Source organism: Cygnus olor, chromosome 3 (assembly GCF_009769625.2).
Source record: "Cygnus olor isolate bCygOlo1 chromosome 3, bCygOlo1.pri.v2, whole genome shotgun sequence".
Lineage (NCBI taxonomy): Eukaryota > Metazoa > Chordata > Aves > Anseriformes > Anatidae > Cygnus > Cygnus olor.
The window spans coordinates 95,798,146-95,810,912 of NC_049171.1; the positions used below are offsets into that span (position 1 = coordinate 95,798,146).

The 12,767-nt window shown below is 37.0% G+C and overlaps 1 long non-coding RNA gene across 1 annotated transcript; it reads right to left on the reverse strand.

Annotated features, from left to right (window-relative positions):
* Positions 1–407: 407 nt before the first annotated feature.
* On the reverse strand, positions 408–11,979 carry LOC121068377. Its single transcript, XR_005818840.1, has 4 exons — positions 11,671–11,979; positions 5,019–5,341; positions 3,639–3,967; positions 408–3,374 (listed from the first exon to the last, which is right to left on the reverse strand). It is a non-coding gene; the product is annotated as an uncharacterized LOC121068377 (long non-coding RNA).
* Between the last annotated feature and the right edge of the window lie 788 nt (positions 11,980–12,767).

Here is a 12,767-nt window from a genome sequence, read left to right on the forward strand (position 1 = left end):
ACTACTGACATCTCCACTTCTTTCCCCTAACTTATTGATTAATACAAAAGACATAACGAAATTACCATGAGAAGGAGCACTGAGAAAAACTATTAATTGATATTGCATTGGGCTTTCCAAGTACACTTGTTTAGGGTATAAAATGAAAATTATAAAATGAAGATGATTCATACTTTGAGGTTGGATGAGACACAATAATTTTATAATTAATTTAGTTCACATATTTTTCATCACTGTTTTTGATTACATTTATTTTCTAAGAAGTTTTTTTGGTAGTTTTTTAAAGGAAACATTTTGTAGAAGATGACAGAAATAGAGAAATTTATAGCAGCTCATTCACTGAGGATCTTGTAATCATGCATTGTACTACAGACATTGACAAATATATATATTTATATATACAAGGAGAATAAACTGTTTTGTTGACTTTAATAGAAAGATTTTATAACTGTTCCTGGAATTGCAATCACATTTCTGATGGTTTCTCCACTTTTTTTTTTTTTTTTTTTACTTTTTTTTTTTTTTTAATATTGGCCACCCTCCCCATTAGCAATAACGTGAAACTGTAAAAACTGGAATGTCCCCATTTTTAGTAAAGATTTTAATGATGCAGTGAGAGGAAGAAAAGTACAGTTTTAATCATGGTCAGAGAATGGTGCTTTATATGATGCCATTTCATTCCTTTCATTGTTCACAGATTACATAACAAAGAGCATGAGAATGAACATTCATTTAAATGGACTGTTCTGTAACTTCTTAGTTCTGATTCAGACCTTTCCCAAAATTAGATTTGCAACAGGCATTTATCTCCATTCTTTCTGCCCTTGCTGTAATGATTGTTCCACACTCTACCTACTATTACTGATCTCTTAGTATTTTTTCCATTCTTTATACCGCAAGAGGTCAGATTTCAGACTGTTGAGTACTTTTGACTCCTTAAGACCTAAGTGAATATTAAACGTTTACTTGTCAGATTAAAAAAAAAAAAAAAAAAAAAAAAAAGACAAACAAACTTCTTTTGAGGTTATTTTATCACCAGAAACAATATCACATAGGACTACCTTTGGTGTTAATAGTGTAAAAGTGCTGATTATTTCATAAAAAGGCATTACAGACCTTCAGCTGAAATCTATCTCATCATCACTTAGGAAAAATGCATCATCTCACAAAATTCCCCTTAATAACAATGTGTACTATGGGGAGAAAAACAATCAAACAAACAAAAAGCATTGAACACCAACTATTTCAAGCTATCACAAGCTATTTCAAATCTGTCATCTTCACCTGGATTAACTTTTGCCTTCTTCATCCAGCAGTGATACCCACATGCACTCTGGGAGATGTGCAAAAACCCTTTGAGAATAGAGACGGGATGGTCTCCAGCAACAGAGCAGCAACCTGCTCTACTGCCAAGATCTTACGTGTGGACCTGATAATCAGGATGCCTCCTTTAGGTTTGAAATAATTATGACAACAACAAAACACTACCACAGCACAAGAACAGAACAGTGTGAGTTCATCAAACTTGCAGCTTTAAGAGCAGAACTACAGTTTGGGCTATGGAGTCACATAGGGATTTTAAGTTTCCAAAAAGCAATAGAACCCCTGAAAACCTTCCAGGCAAAGTGATTTCTCACAGTACTTGTAGAAATTAAATGACAAACCTAGGCAGGAACAATACAAAGAATGGAAAATTTATCCACAGTGATTTATTGTAGCCTTTTTAGAGACTGTTGTTATTTTTCCTACAAGTTTTCTCAGATATGTCACAATGAAATTAAAATATCTGTAGGGCAATTCTGTCTTCTGATTTGCTCTCAGACAATTCTTCATAGTTTTCTAAAAATACTTTGCAAGAATTTACACAACTCTGATTTTGCTAGTAGAACGTGCATCATGTGATCAGAATGACTATGCCAAAATCATAGTTGTTTAATGACTTGGCAGCTAGTATTTGTATTTTTTTCTCTCTTCTTAGACTACCAAAGGCTGGCTGACTTTAGGAAGATCTGACCTCATTAACACTTTGCAACCTCATTTTCACTTTGCTTCTTCTGAAAAATACATATATTTTATAAATCCACAATATGAGCTACCGTTTCATACAAAAATGAACTACTTCAGCCTGTGATTTAATACTGCTGCCAGCTTTGCCTTTCTCAAGTCTTTGCCATGTTTCCCCCTCTAACTTCTCCAGCATATGCATAAAATCTATGTTACTCTTGGGAATTTTCTTTTCCTCTTCAGCCAGAATATTCTCATAATTTGCCACTGAGTCATTAGAATCTTAATCTAGGTTTACTTAAGATTTAAAAACTAGTTTTTCTTCTTTTTTTGACTTATGTATAGCATTTCTCACATTTACATGGTATTTCTAAAGAGTATATGGATATTTTTATACAGTTTAGCTATTGGGGGTGAACAAAGAAATAAGGAGATGCAAGTTAATGCACAAACCAAAAATATGTGCTGATTTACTGGTTTGAATACAATCCATACAACATCAGATGCATCAGATTTTCTGTATGAAATCAATTTTCTGTAATTTGCAGTATGTCCATGGAAATTGCATGCAGTAAAAACAAAACAAAATAAAGAATTCTTCCACTGTAACATACAGGTTTTAATGAAACAGTAGATTTGTGAATTTTAGTTTCCCACTAAAATGTTTTTTTTCCTCCTCTTTCTTTTTTTCTTTCTTTTCTTTCCTTTTTCCTGTCTTTTTTTTTTTTTTAATTCCTAATCTGAGCTTTATACAAGCAACTTAATCATTCTTCATATAAAACCTGGTTTCCAATTCTATTTATTGAAAACCCAAAGGATTACTAGCTGCAAGATTAGCTCTCTAGAGACCATCCTTTCTTCTACTTATCTATCAGTCTTGTAAGCAGTTCAGAAGACTGTCGGCAATTTAAAACTTGATATTAGCTACTTTTTTAAAAAATAAAAATGTGTGGCAGTCCTTTTAGAACTATTTGGGTTTTCTAATGTGAGCTCTGCTATTTTCTACAGCCAGAAAGTATCAGACATTGCTGGTGCTAAGTATAAGAGAGCATTTGAGAGAAAACCTTTTTTGTTTTTGTTTGTTTTGTTTGTTGTTTTTTTGTTGTTTGTTTTGTTTTAATTTCAAATACAGTCTGTAAAATGTATCCAAAGCTGACTAAAATGACATGCAAGATATTTACACCAGCCAAACCATGCCTTGAGTGTTACCTGTTTTTTTGCACTACTGTCACCTTTGTCCAGACATGTCACCTTTCAGTCTCTGCTTGGTAGGTTGTGCCTTCTCCTCCTTCTCAACTCTCCTCCACAAGCTCTTGGTGAACTTGAGAGCTTCCAGTGAAGCTGGGTAGCTCTTTTCTGCTGGTCACCATCTGCTGAACCAGATGTTATTAAAAGTCCAGTACAACTCTGGATTTACATACGTGCTCATACATTCATAGGCATAAAAACTACATGCTTTTTTCCAACAGCCTCTTGGAGGATTTAAGTCCCTTTTTATTAAAACAAAAAAACACAAAACCAAACTAAAAACCCCACAACTTTTGTCTGAGGGTGGTTACATTCTGAAGATAAAGATGGTGGATGTGACCATATATAAACAAAAGTTTTTGTTATAGAGTTCATTGGATTTTTACCTTTTAGAGAGAATATTTTTGAAGTTTATGGCCAGACAGAAGAGAAAATTTTGGCACCTGGTTCTTCCCATGTCGCATATGTATGTCTGGAATTGTTTCACTGTACAGTAGGGACTCATTACACTTTAAGGGCTGCAGCTATATATTTGAGTCTGTCATATGCTGAGCTACCATGGAATCCAGGGGTTTCAGACAGGCTCTTCCTCAAGAAGAATCACACACACACCCTGAGAGTGGAAAAATGTTATCATCTGGCTCCAACTTGCTTCGTTCATCCCCGGCACGTGTCCCAGCTGTTGATACAATCACACACTGTGCAATGGCAAGGTCTACAAAAGAAAAGGAAGAATAGAATAGAATTGATTTTCTTTTCTCTTAAAATATGAGCATGAGAAAGTGTGTCAGTCAACTGCTGCATTATCTTAGATCTTGGGAAACGTATCTACTAGACAGTAATAAACAAAACAATAGGGAGTTAAGGAGCAGTTCAAAACTGATTCATAAGCAGCATGGCTTGAACATCTGCAAATCCATCCCAAATCAATACCAGACTTCTATTTTGTGTGGCAATTAAAATCTATATTTTACAAACAGAACAGATTCCGTATTTCTGTTAAAAACAAGTAGTGAAAACATGGACCTGTGTGGTCCTTTTATCCCAAGAGTTACCCTCTGTCTGCTATATGCCAGCAGTTGTAATTCGTGCACTGTTAATTAACAAAGTAACACCGGGAAAAAAAAGGACATAGTCCTTTTGAAGGACTATTTATATTTACCTATAACATGAAGGGAAGTTCTTAGATTAGTCTATAAGCTCCTAGCAATATGCTATTATACTAAGCATGATTAATTCAGTTATCTCTTCTTTGTTAGTTTATCCATTTACAGTAATCAACAATTTTAATAAAAAGGCAACCAGGATTTTTTTATTTTTTTTTTTAAATTCAGGAAAAGGTCATCTAGACCAAAAACATAATTGCATTTACTAAAAGTCTCTGTTGTTCAGCTAAATATTTAGCTAGTTTAATCAAAATGCAAATTATATCACAACTGAGGGAAAAAAAAAGACTACTTAAGAGCTAAATATTACAGGATTGCACAGAACTTGCTGCTAAAAATTTATTTTGGAAGATCTCACTCTTAGAGATCAGCCTCATAAATCACGGACTACATTGCTGTGTGCTTTTCACGACAACATCTCATGTCTGGAAGCAAACCTTTCCAAAGCTTCAGTGCTTGGCATATTGAATGCATGGGCCCCATAATTTTCCTGTACTCCTTGAGCACTGACCAAACAGTAATTCTCTCTGAATTTCTCTCTGGTGATGGTCATAGCATAAAAACACAGTAGAAGTGTTTAAATACAAGCAGTCTCCTTACCCAGAAGCTGATGGCTTCCATCTTGCAGTGGTGAGGTTGGCATCTGCTCGCCACAAAACATAGGTCACGATTTTTCACCTGTGCTTTCCTTGGTAGCTCCACCTCATCTTCCCTCTGCTTTTGTTAGTCATTGGATGAGTGTTCCGTTTTGTGTCCCAGCTGGTGTTTGTTCTGCCCTGTGTAACCAGACCATGGACCTGACAGCAGCTCAATTCTGTGTGTCCCATTGCATTTCATCACTTGTCACACACAATCCCATCAGCACATCAGAGAGGCAGAATCTGGTCTTTACTTGGGGTCCTGCAGTTATCTCACAGCTTTTCCTGGAGAAATCAGTTCCACATGATTAGTTTCAACATATTTGTCTTGTTTCTGTATACTTTTTACCAAAGTAAATAAAAGAATGAGGGAGGAAATATATGTTTCCGTGAATGTTAGACGCCCTTCTTCATTTTAACTCCAAGCCCTTCAGGCTTTCAAATGCTTGAGAGGTGAGGTTATGCTTGACAACAGAGCAATGTCTTTCTCTCTCTTCTGGGCTCTTTCATTTTACAACTGAACTTTGGCATCTTAAAGCAAGATAGAAAAAAAAAATCTTTACAATCTGCATTAATAGTTCAAAAGAGTGGTAACATGAACAGGACTATTTGCCTGCCAAATCTACAATCAGGCTAACTGCCAAGGTAGGAATTTAAGGCAGGAATTTGAGGAATTTCATTCCTCAAGACCCATAACTGCTCCCAGAGGTCTGTGGCACTTGGACTGTGATGCCCTGGAAGGCGAGAGGGTGTAGGGTTTGCTTCTGGGGATGCACGGAGTGCCTACAATATGACAAGCCAGAGCTACAAAACTTGTAGCTCCTCAAGCCCTTCTGGGAACTCATTATTGCTCTGGCTCATCTGTGAGGCCTGATCTGATGGACTCAATGTACATCTGCTGGGTTGGACCTTGCAAGGATAATGAACATGGTGTTCTGCTTTTATGAACTGGCTTCCATGCCAACAACTCCTCCACCTCCTTGCACCTCCATTTCTGTCATTCATCCTTGCCATTTCCTTTTTCTCTCTCTTGATTTTGCACCTCAGATATTAGCTCCAGCACGTCTGTGGTGAGCCACACCTGTAAGCAGTTTACTACACTTATTAGTCTCTTTTCTGGAGGTGGTTCAGTTTCACACAGAGTATTTAAGTATGTCTTTGGACAGAGAATGATCTTGAGCGTGGTTAAAAGGTGAGAAAATTTTTCTTTGGTCAGGAACCTGTCTCCCTGTTACTGCTCCACTGTCTTTTGTATTTTTACTCCAGTATCATTTAGATATTCTTTTAAGCCTGCACTGGAAAAGAAACTGAAATCCAGCCCTTGCTCTCCACATGCTCTGTAGTTTTCAGTCTGTGTTTACTCCGTCTAAACTATTAAGAAGTCAGTCCACACAAAGGGGAATCACACAAGTGGATCTCGATGAGCATCAGCTCAGAAATACAAACAGCCTAGCAGCTATTTTAGTCTGACAGGAACTGGGGATTTAAACCCACTCAGGCAGAAGTTCAGCTAGGAAGCCATCAGCGACCAGCCTCCACAGCATGCAGCTGGGTGAAGCTTTGCCATGAATTCAGCCTTCACTGAGTTACAGAGTGACCATGAAGTTACTAAGCCTGGCCTGAGTTCCGAGGGTGACAAAAACAAAAATGCTGCTTTATACAGAGAAATTTTAGCTCAAGTAAAGACATTGGATGTTGTGGGACTATTGCCTTTATTGATTATATAAATGATGTTTGCTATTGTAGCTCCTACAAATAGAAATATATTTCGTTGTGCTAGGCACTCTAAAACCACCATAGTCAACATTTTTGGTTCTGGTGGGTGTGCTTACATTTCAGTAAAGTAATTTTAAAACACCATGAATTTCACCTTTTTTCAGTAAAAAGTCACCTTTTGCTCTTGCAATGTTACTCAGAGCAAAAACTAGATTTTACCCCAAAAAATCACAACTTGATCACAATGCTTTGTCATATGTTTACTGCAGCACTAAGACAATTTAAACGTGACCACTTTCTCTTATGACGGTGATGCTTTGTGGTGATTTATAATTCATCATCTCTAATGGCAAGTAAATGTGTCTGTCACACTTTGTGTTCTGCTCCATTGGGACTGTAGGCAGGCAGGGTTTAAAACAGATCACTTGCAAAATATATGAGAAGGTCCAAATTCTGAAACTGTTCAAACTGGCTTCAAATAACTGCACCTGAAAGGAATGAAAAGTTTTTACCTTTGGTGTTTCCAATTCTTCTTTTTTCTTCCTAGTACATTACTTAATTGGACTAAAGGGAGTGAAAAATGATTAATGTACACAGGTATCAGGTATTCTTATGCACTTGACACCCGGTTTGCTCAAGAATGAGTTCCAATGGATGTTGTATCTGTTCCAAGGGATCCAGTTGAACTCCTACTTGTGCCATTTAGCTTTGTCAAATCAAGCGAAAATACACAGTTTTATCAACAAAGAATCCTTGATCATAGATAGCCAAGGTTCTGAGCTGCTGTGATGATCTCTCACACATGGAGTAACAATATGTCTCATTGTATAATTCTAATATTTATAAAATTGTTAATTTTGTTCAAGATCTAGGCTAACATTTCCCATGGTCCTGAGGGCAAAGACTTCATGCAAGGACAGCACTACAAGAGCTACAAACAGAGCACCCACAAGAAGCAGTGTAAGCAAAGAATACCTTCAGTAATCGTGTATTTGGGGGTATTGTATTCTCACTGACCCATACAGAATGTTACCATGATAAGTCAAGGTTAACAGCAATATTTACATCCAAAATAGCAGCGTGGAAGATGATTCCATTTGCAAGGAACGAGAATGAACAAATGCAGCCATCAAAAACAATCTCTGGATGTAAACTTATACACTGGTTTGTAGGAAAGGACATTTGGACTGAATCCAGTGTAGTCTACAAATATTTGAGCACATCTAGGGAATGAAAATATTATTTAGATATCAATTTAAAACACATTTAATACACAATTTTGGTGTAGAATAACATTTACCTTGGCAAATTAGCAACATCTTTTTTTTATTATTATTATTCTTAAGGATGAAGAGAGCTCTTTGCACTCAGTACAGAATGCATTCACCTGACAAACATACTGTTTTATCCTGACTGGCTCCTTTATTGTAGCAAAAGACCCGCCCCTGTTTTAGCTAACATTTAGAGAGTTGTAAGTGATGGAAATTGGCCTCTTTTATAAATATCCTATTAGTAATAATTCTGGATTTAGTTTTAAGATTTGTTTCTCTGGCATATTTAGCTAATTTCAGTTGAAACCAATGGAAATTGAAAATCAGATCCTAAATAGGGAATGACAAAATGGAGTTGCAGGAAACATTGACTGCACATGAACCTGGAAGTGACATTGGCATATGAAACACATCTGCCAAATTTCCTCATTGAAATATTATGTTTGATAAGGATCATTTATGACAAATTTGTCATATTGCTGAAATTCTCCTTTGCAGCATAAATCCAAGAATGACAATTTAGTCAGATATAGCAATTTTGTAACATATACAATAACATATACATATACAATTCTGGAATCTTTAATATAATCTGAGTTTTTTTTCATCCTTAGGCATAACTTTTGACCATAACTCTTCGTAGGCCCCTGTTCTCTTGAGGTTCAAAATAACAAATAATCATAAAATAATATTCAACCACCTCAAATGTACCAGTCCATCAGGCCTAACACAGTTGTCATCTGGACATTAAAAGAGAATGATGAGTAGGAAATGATGTTCTCACTGCAAAACCAAAATCACAAAGCAGTCCTGTGCAGAGATGCCTGAGCTGGCTGAGCTCTCAGGAGATCCTATAGCTGCCAAGGGTTCTGCCTGATCCAAAACATTAGCTGTGCAGAGAAGGTCAGCAAAAAGGTTGGAGACTGTTTGACACATGAGCTGATTGAACTAACACTGCATTTTGCCACCTAGACAAACATAAGGATTCAAAAAGAAAGGCATCATGGCAAAACAAAGGAAACCTTTAAAATTGCATTAGAATTTCCAGTAAAATGGATTCCTAATTCTTTTTCCACTGAAGGGGGACAATAATTGGACAAGCTAACTAAAGAGCTGAGCAAGAATTTTTAAAACGGATAGTTTTCTGGTTCTGTTTAGAGTCTGATAACAACTGGAGTGCTGTTATATCTCAAAATTATGAGCACAAATAAAATTGTTGGCATGAAAAGACCTGTGTCAGTATTTGAAAAATTGTAGGTGATATAAGCAGTCTTTCCTGACTTCAAGTAACAGGAAGGGTAGGGCTATTTGTTATTTTAATTCAACACTGTTACCAAAACTGTGCTGCCAGTTATTTCAAGTACTCTATAGTCACATCAGAAACAAATCAGATTATTTGTTGGCAGTAATGTTCATTGAGCTTTATCTCCTTGTAATCCAGCTTGCAAATGGCTGTCAACAGCTTTGATTGTGCATATCTGATTGTTTTATGTAGCATTTGGCAAATCTAATTTAAAACCACAGATTGCTTGTAAGCCCTGTTTTCTTCAGATGTCATGTGTGAGTAACACAATAACATCTGAAATTAAGTCTTATCTTTTCTTTAGTGCTGCCTTCTGGGAACTGACAGAATATTATTGTAAAAATTGGACAAAAGAAAAAATCTGTAATTTGATTGGCCTTAAAAATGAAGACAGTTATTCTGCAAAGCTGCTACCATCTCTCATAGAAGCTACATCTAACAGTTGCACTGATGCTTGCTTCTCCTGTGCAGCTCCCTGGTCAAACTACATCACAGAGTCTTGTCTGTTCTGCTTAAATAGTGACTTGATTACTGTTGTTGCATTTAAACCTTTCTAACTTCTGGGCCAAGTAAATGCTTGGGACGGCTGATGCACAGTTTCTCCATCTCAGTCTTATTACACCATAAAACCATTGGGTAACCTCCCTTCAGCATAAGAAAAATCCCTTTACTAACTCAAGCAGGAGGAAAAAAAATCCTAAATCAAAATCATTTGCAGTGTTGCCTTGCCTATGCAATCTCTAGCATCCCAGTCTCCAGAACACAAGCGTGTGCCGGGGATCTCCAGGACAGACACAGGAACAAAGCCTGGGCAGTAAGAAATCTTGTTTTCATCCCAATTTATCTCAGTAGGCTTTTGGTGAATCAAATTATTTTCTCTAAATTTTACTAAGATTTTTACATTAGCTATATCTTAAGTACATTCTGTATTTTTATATTCACTGTGAATTAAGCTGATAAATAGGAATTTAGCTAACAGAAAATAGTAAGCCTTTGTGAGGATACAAGTAGGCACTGTGCAGTTTTAACATAACTATTTTTGTAGATTACTATCTATATAGATCAACTTTTTCAGTTAAACATTTACAAAGCTGTAGCCTATTGAAAGCAGTTTCTTATTGATAGCCAGTTCTGAAGGACGGTTGCTCTCTAGACTTAACATTTTACTTTGCTATTGCTTTCACACTTTGATTCGTTAAAATTCAAACTCAGCCCCCAGAACAGAAAATTAAAGTTTTCAAAGAAAACCCTTGAAGAGCCTTAAAATCCGAAGGTATTAAAAATCCTGTTCATAAGGCCACTGGCAAGATTGCAGCTCTCGTTCCCAAATGTTTTCTTTATTCTAGAACTTCTAATTTAGCAAAAGCTCTGATAGTACAAAGTAAAAATCTCTCCAGAACAGTTTATAACATGACTAAACCTATGCAACACTATTTCTGGTGAACACAGAATAAAATACACACCCTTGTTTATTCGGTGCTACTTCTTCAAGGTTTACACGCAAATGGGAACCAGTAATAGGTACAGCCCATTGTTTTGACCTGTTGGGAGGTTTCATATACAGCCTGAGCAGTGCATGAATGCATTCGCGATGTCTCTGGCTTGCTCCCAGCTCACATCCTGAGGGGATTCCTGCCTACATTTGTGTTGTGCAGACATATATTCCTCTACTCCTCCTCCCCACAGCACATCTGCCACCTGCTGTAACGCACACAAAAGAACAAGCAGTGGCCCACTCTAAGTAAAGCTTATGGCTTGTGTCCTTGACCTTGCTTGCTTTGCTAATAACAAAAACAATAATAATAAATTCATCTTGAACATTCCAGAACCTTCAGTTCAGTTACAAAAGTGAAATTCTGTTGTCTTTAAAATTTTCTCTCTTTATTTTTCCTTTTGTTTTAACCAGCCTTGCAGAACTCATCATAAAAAAAGACAAGGCACATGGGAAGCAGTTATCCCCTAGATAGAGTGGCACTTGGGACTTGTTTCATACATCCAAATTCCCTTTGCATGTGTGTTTACAAACAGAATGAACCAACTTTTCAATGTGGACTTTAGAACAAGTGTTTTCTCTATTGTATTTTAAAGATGAACAAGATCTTCTAGCCACATTTTATAATCTGTATTATTAACCTCAGAAACAATTTGTTAAGAATGATTTCAACTACCTGAATCTACCTCAATATGAAACTCAGCTTTGTACTTCAGAGAAAGAAAAGAATAAAATGTAATATGAACTCTTCTTATAACCCCTCCTATCTTCCCATATATCCATAATGTTTTCCTACAGATGCTTCAATATGGTAGCTGTTAGTCCATTTTACCTTAAAAACCTTGCCTCCCACCAGGCGTTAAGGCTCTTTTCCAAGTATCTGATGCATGATTTTTTCCATGTCTGCTACCATCTCAGAGCTGTCTTTTCCTTAATATGTCCTCTGTAGATGCTGCTCAATGATCTGAGCTGAACCACAGCTCCTCAGGAACTGGCATTACCAAATCTGACAAGGTAAGGCTGTGGGAGAGGGAGAAAGGTCTCAGGTGGTGGCAAAGTGCTTCAGCAAACAGATTTTGATCCTGATGAAACATGTGATGTTACAGACATGTTACACCTCACAGTCACTGAGCACAAACCACTGAGCAGTTTCCTAAAGCAGCTCTGGGGATGAACACCCATTCCCAAAGTCCTGTGGTGCACGATCAGCATTTTCACACAGATTTTAGCACAGTACATTCATCATAGGGTAGGAACCCCCACAAGTGCAATAGAGGGTCAAACGCTGCTTACTGTTACACTGACGTGATGATTAATACCTGCAATGACCACAGTTGATTCACACTTAATTTACAAATAAAAAAATAGCTGGAGACATGGCCAGCAGGATTTAATCCTGCTGGAGCATAACAGCTTTGGCAGGTTTGTACTGATGTCAGCAGGAGCATGCAGCATTTGGAACCTCACTCTTTTAATAATGTCTGCAGGTCCCTGGAAAGTTTGCTTTAAAAAAAAAAAAAAAAAAAAAAAAGTGTCTTCATTTACTGACTGTGGTATTTTCTTAACCACCCACACAGTGGCTAAAACTATGTATCAGCACTGAGAGGCAGAAAATAACATGCTTTTCTGAAAACCTTGTCATTTTTTTTCACCCTACTACAAGAGCTGTTTGTAATCTCAGTCTTTTTTTACATAAGCTACTGAAGTTGGGGTTCTTGGATTTATCTCCTAATTCACATAGCCTCTGAAGTCTCCTTTTACCTGTGCTTCTGACCCACCTGATCTCTCTGATCAAGATGAGCTGGGCTCTCAGCCCTACCCAGTCCTCTGGGCTGATTTTGCATATGTCTTCCACCTTCAACCTGTTGCAACCACCCATGGCAGAAAACCTGGACATCAGTAAAACCTTTGTGCATCTGTCTTGTAAAT